The following is a 7,063-nucleotide window of genomic DNA, read 5'->3' as shown; positions in this document are numbered from 1 at the left end:
CCCTTGCATACAGAGGTTCCCAGTGCTGAGGGCTGGGACAGACCCTTTACCCGAGTGAGGTGTGATGGTTCCTTCCCGCTGTGTGTCCCTCCACAGAAGGGGCTCCTGATCTGAACACCCTGCCCTGCTCTCCCGCTCATCCCCCTGACCTAGGGTGTTGGTGCCTGTCTTGCTCGAGGCCACCTACCATCCAAACTGGGGCCCACCCAGCTGCCGAACCCTCCCCCGCATCAGGCCAAAGCCCCCAGCCAGAACCCCAATGGCCACTGCTTCCTCCAGCTCCACTACAACTACACTCGCCCTGATGCCTACTCCGATAGCCGCACCCACCACTGCCAGGAACCACCCCCCGACCCATGGCCAGGCCCAACCATTCGGCCTTCTTCACTTTAAAGCGCTGCCCGTAGGCCGTCAGGAACTCGTCCATCTGCTTGTCCAGCTCCTGCTTCAGCTCCTCCAGGGCCGCCTGTTTCTGGGGGTCCTCACCCCGCAGCTCCCCCCGGCAGCGCTCCAGCAGCTCCTGGCGTTTCCCCTCCAGGCATCGCTGCATTTCCGCAGGCTTCACACTCAGGCAGCGGCGCATGCTCTGGTGGCTACGGTCCTGTGGGGAGCGGGAGAGATTGGCCATTAGGGACGGGTTCTAGTGTTTCCCAGCCACAGGGGGCACCACTATGTCATGCACCCACAGCCCCTTCAATTCCAAACCACCACAGCCCCCTGCTATCCCATCCCTGCCCCTCCGCCACCCCAGCTCTGCCGGTGACCCTCACTCCCGACCCGCAGCCCTTCTGTGATCACCAACAGCTGCACAAATTGTTCATATTTCCTCCTGGAGCCTTCTACTGCTTTTCTGTTTTCCTCCTCCATCATCGCTGCCATCTGTGGTGGGATGGGAAAAAGGGTGGGGGATGGGGATGGAACCATCTCTGAACTGGGAACCCCTCTCCCCCCACTCACCATTTCCACATTCCTCCAGGGCTCTGCTCGCTACTGTCATCTCCCCACTGCCCCCTGACCCCCCACATTCCCCCAGAGCCAGGGACAGCCCCCTAATGATTCATAGATTCATAGATTCATAGATTCTAGGACTGGAAGGGACCTCGAGAGGTCATCGAGTCCAGTCCCCTGCCCGCATGGCAGGACCAAATACTGTCTAGATCATCCCTGATAGACATTTATCTAACCTACTCTTAAATATCTCCAGAGACGGAGATTCCACAACCTCCCTAGGCAATTTATTCCAGTGTTTAACCACCCTAACAGTTAGGAACTTTTTCCTAATGTCCAACCTAGACCTCCCTTGCTGCAGTTTAAACCCATTGCTTCTGGTTCTATCCTTAGAGGCTAAGGTGAACAAGTTTTCTCCCTCCTCCTTATGACAGCCTTTTAAATACCTGAAAATTGCTATCATGTCCCCTCTCAGTCTTCTCTTTTCCAAACTAAACAAACCCAATTCTTTCAGCCTTCCTTCATAGGTCATGTTCTCAAGACCTTTAATCATTCTTGTTGCTCTTCTCTGGACCCGCTCCAATTTCTCCACATCTTTTTTAAAATGCGGTGCCCAGAACTGGACACAATACTCCAGCTGAGGCCTAACCAGAGCAGAGTAGAGCGGAAGAATGACTTCTCGTGTCTTGCTCACAACACACCTGTTAATACATCCCAGAATCATGTTTGCTTTTTTTGCAACAGCATCACACTGTTGACTCATATTTAGCTTGTGGTCCACTATAACCCCTAGATCCCTTTCTGCCGTACTCCTTCCTAGACAGTCTCTTCCCATTCTGTATGTGTGAAACTGATTTTTCCTTCCTAGGTGGAGCACTTTGCATTTGTCTTTGTTAAACTTCATCCTGTTTACCTCAGCCCATTTCTCCAATTTGTCCAGATCATTTTGAATTATGACCCTGTCCTCCAAAGCAGTTGCAATCCCTCCCAGTTTGGTATCATCCGCAAACTTAATAAGCGTACTTTCTATGCCAATATCTAAGTCATTGATGAAGATATTGAACAGCGCCGGTCCCAAAACAGACCCCTGCGGTACCCCACTCGTTATGCCTTTCCAGCAGGATTGGGAACCATTAATAACAACTCTCTGAGTACGGTTATCCAGCCAGTTATGCACCCACCTTATAGTAGCCCCATCTAAATTGTATTTGCCTAGTTTATCGATAAGAATATCATGCGAGACTGTATCAAATGCCTTACTAAAGTCTAGGTATACCACATCCACAGCTTCACCCTTATCCACAAGGCTCGTTATCCTATCAAAGAAAGTTATCAGATTGGTTTGGCATGATTTGTTCTTCACAAATCCATGCTGGCTGTTCCCTATCAGCTTACCACCTTTCTAGTGTTTGCAGATGATTTCCTTAATTACTTGCTCCATTATCTTCCCTGGCACAGAAGTTAAACTAACTGGTCTGTAGTTTCCTGGGTTGTTTTTATTTCCCTTTTTATAGATGGGCACTATATTTGCCCTTTTCCAGTCTTCTGGAATCTCTCCCGTCTCCCATGATTTTCCAAAGATAATAGCTAGAGGCTCAGATACCTCCTCTATTAGCTCCTTGAGTATTCTAGGATGCATTTCATCAGGCCCTGGTGACTTGCAGGCATCTAACTTTTCTAAGTGATTTTTAACTTGTTCTTTGTTTATTTTATCTGCTAAACCTACCCCCTTCCCATTAGCATTCACTATGTTAGGCATTCCTTCAGACTTCTCGGTGAAGACCGAAACAAAGAAGTCATTAAGCATCTCTGCCATTTCCAAGTTTCCTGTTACTGTTTCTCCCTCTTCACTAAGCAGTGGGCCTACCCTGTCTTTGGTTTTCCTCTTGCTTCTAATGTATTGATAAAAAGTCTTCTTGTTTCCCTTTATTCCCGTAGCTAGTTTGAGCTCATTTTGTGCCTTTGCCTTTCTAATCTTGCCCCTGCAATTTGTTTGTGTGTTGTTTGCCTATATTCATCCTTTGTAATCTGTTTTAGTTTCCATTTTTTATATGACTCCTTTTTATTTTTTAGATCATGCAAGATCTCGTGGTTAGGCCAAGGTGGTCTTTTGCCACATTTTCTATCTTTCCTAACCAGCGGAATAGCTTGCTTTTGGGCCCTTAATAGTGTCCCTTTGAAAAACTGCCAACTCTCCTCAGTTGTTTTTCCCCTCAGTCTTGATTCCCATGGGACCTTACCTATCAGCTCTCTGAGCTTACCAAAATCTGCCTTCCTGAAATCCATTGTCTCTATTTTGCTGTTCTCCCTTCTACCCTTCCTTAGAATTGCAAACTCTATGATTTCATGATCACTTTCACCCAGGTTGCCTTCTACTTTCAAATTCTCAACGAGTTCCTCCCTATTTGTTAAAATCAAGTCTAGAACAGCTTCCCCCCAGTAGCTTTTTCAACCTTCTGGAATAAAAAGTTGTCTCCAATGCAGTCCAAGAATTTGTTGGATAGTCTGTGCCCCGCTGTGTTATTTTCCCAACATATATCCGGATAGTTGAAGTCCCCCAACATCACAGCAAGGGCCACATTAGCATCACCCCTGTGGAGGGGGCTGGTTCTCCGGCTGGGTCTCTGGGGGTTCCCTTATCTCTCAGGGGCTGGGGTCAGGGAGCCCCAATCAGGACATTTTGCAGGGGCTGTGGTGGTGCCCCCTCCTGGCCTACTGCAACTGGCTAATGGCAGGAGGATCTGGGGTGAGAATAAACTGAAACTGTTGGTTTGGGATTTGGGGGTGTTCTAACCTCCCTAACCTCTCAGGATTGTTTTAAAATCAGTGGGGAAATGAGAGGAAATGCCCCCAAATTGTCCCCTCTACACACGCACTGAATCAGGGGAGGAGAAAATATTTAAAACAGACATAAAGTATGAAAATCAATTTTTCTTCCACTTGTTGAAAATGAAAACCAAAAAAACTTGTGACCGAGGGATGCAGGGGGTGGCTCGGAGCACAGGATCTACGCCCATGTTATTTATCTACTGAGGTCGATGGGATCTGGGCTGGATTCTGATCTCGGTGACCCGGCTGTAAATCAGTCAACCTCTGTGTCCTTTTGTAATCTCGCAAAATTACCTGTTGTAAGTTTGTTTTTATCTATCCCCAAACATCCTCATATCTATCTATCCCCTGCATACAGAGGTTCCCAGTGCTGACGGCTGGGACAGACCCTTACCCAGAGTGAGGTGTGATGGTTTCTTCCCACTCTCTGCCCCCCGCAGCAGGGGCTCCAAATCTGAACCCCCTGCCCTCCTCTCCAGCTCATTCCCCTGACCTGGGGTGTTGGTGCCTGTCTTGTTCTGGGCCATCTTCTGTCCAAACCAGGCCCACGGCCAGTGCCCAACACCCCCAATCAGGCCAAAGACCCCGGCCCCAATCCCAATGGCCACTGCTTCCTGAGAGGGGAGAAGATGAGGGTCTCTTACCATCTGGCGTCCCTGCCCTGCTCCTGGTGAACTGAGTGCCAGGGTGGGGCAATAGATAGCACCGGGTGCCGCTCGCCCTCAGGGCTTCCAACACCAGGGGCTGCTCAGCAGAGACCTCCAGGTCCTGCGGGAGTCAAAGCAACATTTGTGGCCGTCAGCAGGGAATCAGACCCGCTGTGGAAACGTTCAGCTCCGCCCCAAAGTTTGCTGTTTCCATGAACACACGTGGTATCTGATCATTACCTGTGTGATTTCTCCAAGATACTCCTGCCCCGCGTCCGCGCCGTAGGCTCCAGAGAGCTGCCAATCTCGCACCAACAGGTCCAGGCGCTGCAACAGAGAGCACAGGAGAAGGGTCACACTGGGGCTGGGGGCACAGAGAGGAGACCAGAGCTGGAAGCTGTTGTCCAACCCAGCCACGGACACTGAGACCCTGGACATGACGTGGGCGTGGAGGGAGAACAATGGACTGGCTGTTTCTTTGTCCAGCATCTGACACAATGGGGTCTGGGTCTAGGACGGGGGCTCTGAGGTGCTCTGGCAATAGAGACAGTAAATAGGAATAGTAAGAATCAGGTGGGATAACAGGACTGGTGGGGGGTGGAACAAGCATTATATCCTCATATGGGGGGTGATGGGAAACAAGGATCCACCTGGATTGGGGCCAGATTGCAGGTCCCTCCAACCTCCTTCGCAACCTGAATAAACATCTGAGATGCAGAAAGAGAGAGAGAGAGAGAGAGGGCAACATTTTTCCATCTTGAACAAACCATCCCCGCACATGTGACCAATCAAGATTGGCAATGCAAAATAAATGAGTGAAATAAATGCCACTGAAACTAAAGGGATCCCAGACAACATTCAGTGGAAACTGATCATTGAAGAGAGAAAAATTGACAAAATGAAGAGAGAAAACATCATTTCAAACAACAATAACTCAACACCAGTAATCAAAGATATAAAAGCAATAACTGAATTCAGAAAACCCAATAGTTGGTTCTAGAAAAGCAGTCACAGAAGACACAGAAAGCCAAAAATCAAACTCATCAAGCCAACAATTGGAGACCAAAAAGAAATAATGAAAAGAAGAAAACTAGTCATTGGAATCAGAAAACCAATGATTGAAACCAGAAAAGCAGTGAAATAAATCACACAATCACTTAACAAAATCAACACACTAATAATTAATGCCAGAAACCAATGGTCAAAAATAGAAAACCAGCATTTATCAAAGTCAGAAAAACAGTAATCAAAGCAACTTATGGGGAATTAACGTCTGAAAGCCAACAATAAAAAATAAGTATTTGAAATAAGAAAACCAGTAGTCAAAGAGTCAAAACCAGCAATGCAAGTCAGAAAACCAGATATCAAAGTCAAAATACTGTACCCCAAAGTGAAAGACAGAAAACCAGTAATCAATATCAGAAAAGCAATAACTGAATGCAGAAGTCCAATCATCAAAGCCAGAAAAGTAGTAATGAAAATCAGAAAACCAATAGCCAAACCAGAAAACCAATAATTGAAGTATGAAAACCAGATCAAGGTCACAAAACCAAGTCAAAGTTAGAAAATGAATAGTCAAAGACAGAAACCAATAGCATAAAGAAGCAATAAGTGAACAGCAGAAATGAAAAAAAAGTTTAAACACTCCAAATATATCAAGAAAAATTAAAAGCCGGTAATCAGTAGAGAGACACTAATAAATGAAGCTCTGTAAACAAACACTGAAATCTTGTAACCAATAAACAAAAAGCAGAAAACCAATAATGAACCGCTCCCCTCAAACCAGTGAGATCAAAATCTGACAATCAAAGAATGAAACCCAATAAATGAAATGGGAGTGGTGATAACTAAAGCCACAAAACTGACAAGCATGAACCAAAACACAATGAACGAGAACTGAAAACCAAAGGCTGAAAATCATAGATCGAAACCTGAGAAACAATGAGGGGAACCCAAAAACGTGCAGAGAGAAACCCAAGAAATGCTAACATTTGGCTGTTCTTTGAAAGTGGAAATTGGCATGAAAACATTCTGATTTTGTCAGCTTTCCATTTTTCAACAAAACTTTTATTTTCCATCTCCCCACATGGTCACTATGAAATCAACTGACAACTAATGGTGGGTACGCAATAACAAACAGCTAATAGCCAGTAGTGACTCACAAATAATCAATAACTGGCAGCTATTAATGAATATTAAATAACCAATTATACAAGTTAGTTAATTGGCTAAGTGAAGTAAAAGGCCTAAAAGACAACCGGATGGCATTTCTCTTTGTCTGTCTGTATCGTGATCACTTTTTGAGACCACATCTGGCCCCTTCACCCCGCTCCCCACAGCACGGCACCCCCTGCAGAGCCCTCAGTCCCGTCCCCCGCAGCACGGCTCCCCCACCCAGTAGGAGCTGAGCAATATGCCCAACACGGAGAGCTTGATGCTGGTCTCCATGCAGCGCTTCAGGTCCAGGGAGCCCTAGGTGTCCACCAGGAAGACGGCCCCCTGCAGGGCCAGATCCACCGGCCACAGCGACGAGTTCCCTGCACTGACCCCACCCTCGCCCCTGCCCAGCCCTGGCTCCTCCGCTGCCCGGCTCCCTGGGGCCGGCCCTGGGCTGGAGACAGGCTCTGGGGGAGGAGGTT

General features: G+C 47.3%; 1 long non-coding RNA gene across 1 annotated transcript; it reads right to left on the bottom strand.

Moving 5' to 3' along the window:
* Positions 1–4,410: 4,410 nt before the first annotated feature.
* LOC135978408 (uncharacterized) lies at positions 4,411–5,609 on the bottom strand. The gene is made up of 3 exons (XR_010595802.1): positions 5,075–5,609; positions 4,665–4,751; positions 4,411–4,545 (listed from the first exon to the last, which is right to left on the bottom strand). It is a non-coding gene; the product is annotated as an uncharacterized LOC135978408 (long non-coding RNA).
* Between the last annotated feature and the right edge of the window lie 1,454 nt (positions 5,610–7,063).

Source organism: Chrysemys picta, unplaced genomic scaffold (genome assembly GCF_011386835.1).
Source record: "Chrysemys picta bellii isolate R12L10 unplaced genomic scaffold, ASM1138683v2 scaf244, whole genome shotgun sequence".
NCBI classification, from domain to species: domain Eukaryota; kingdom Metazoa; phylum Chordata; order Testudines; family Emydidae; genus Chrysemys; species Chrysemys picta.
This window is presented reverse-complemented; position numbering and strand designations above follow the sequence as displayed.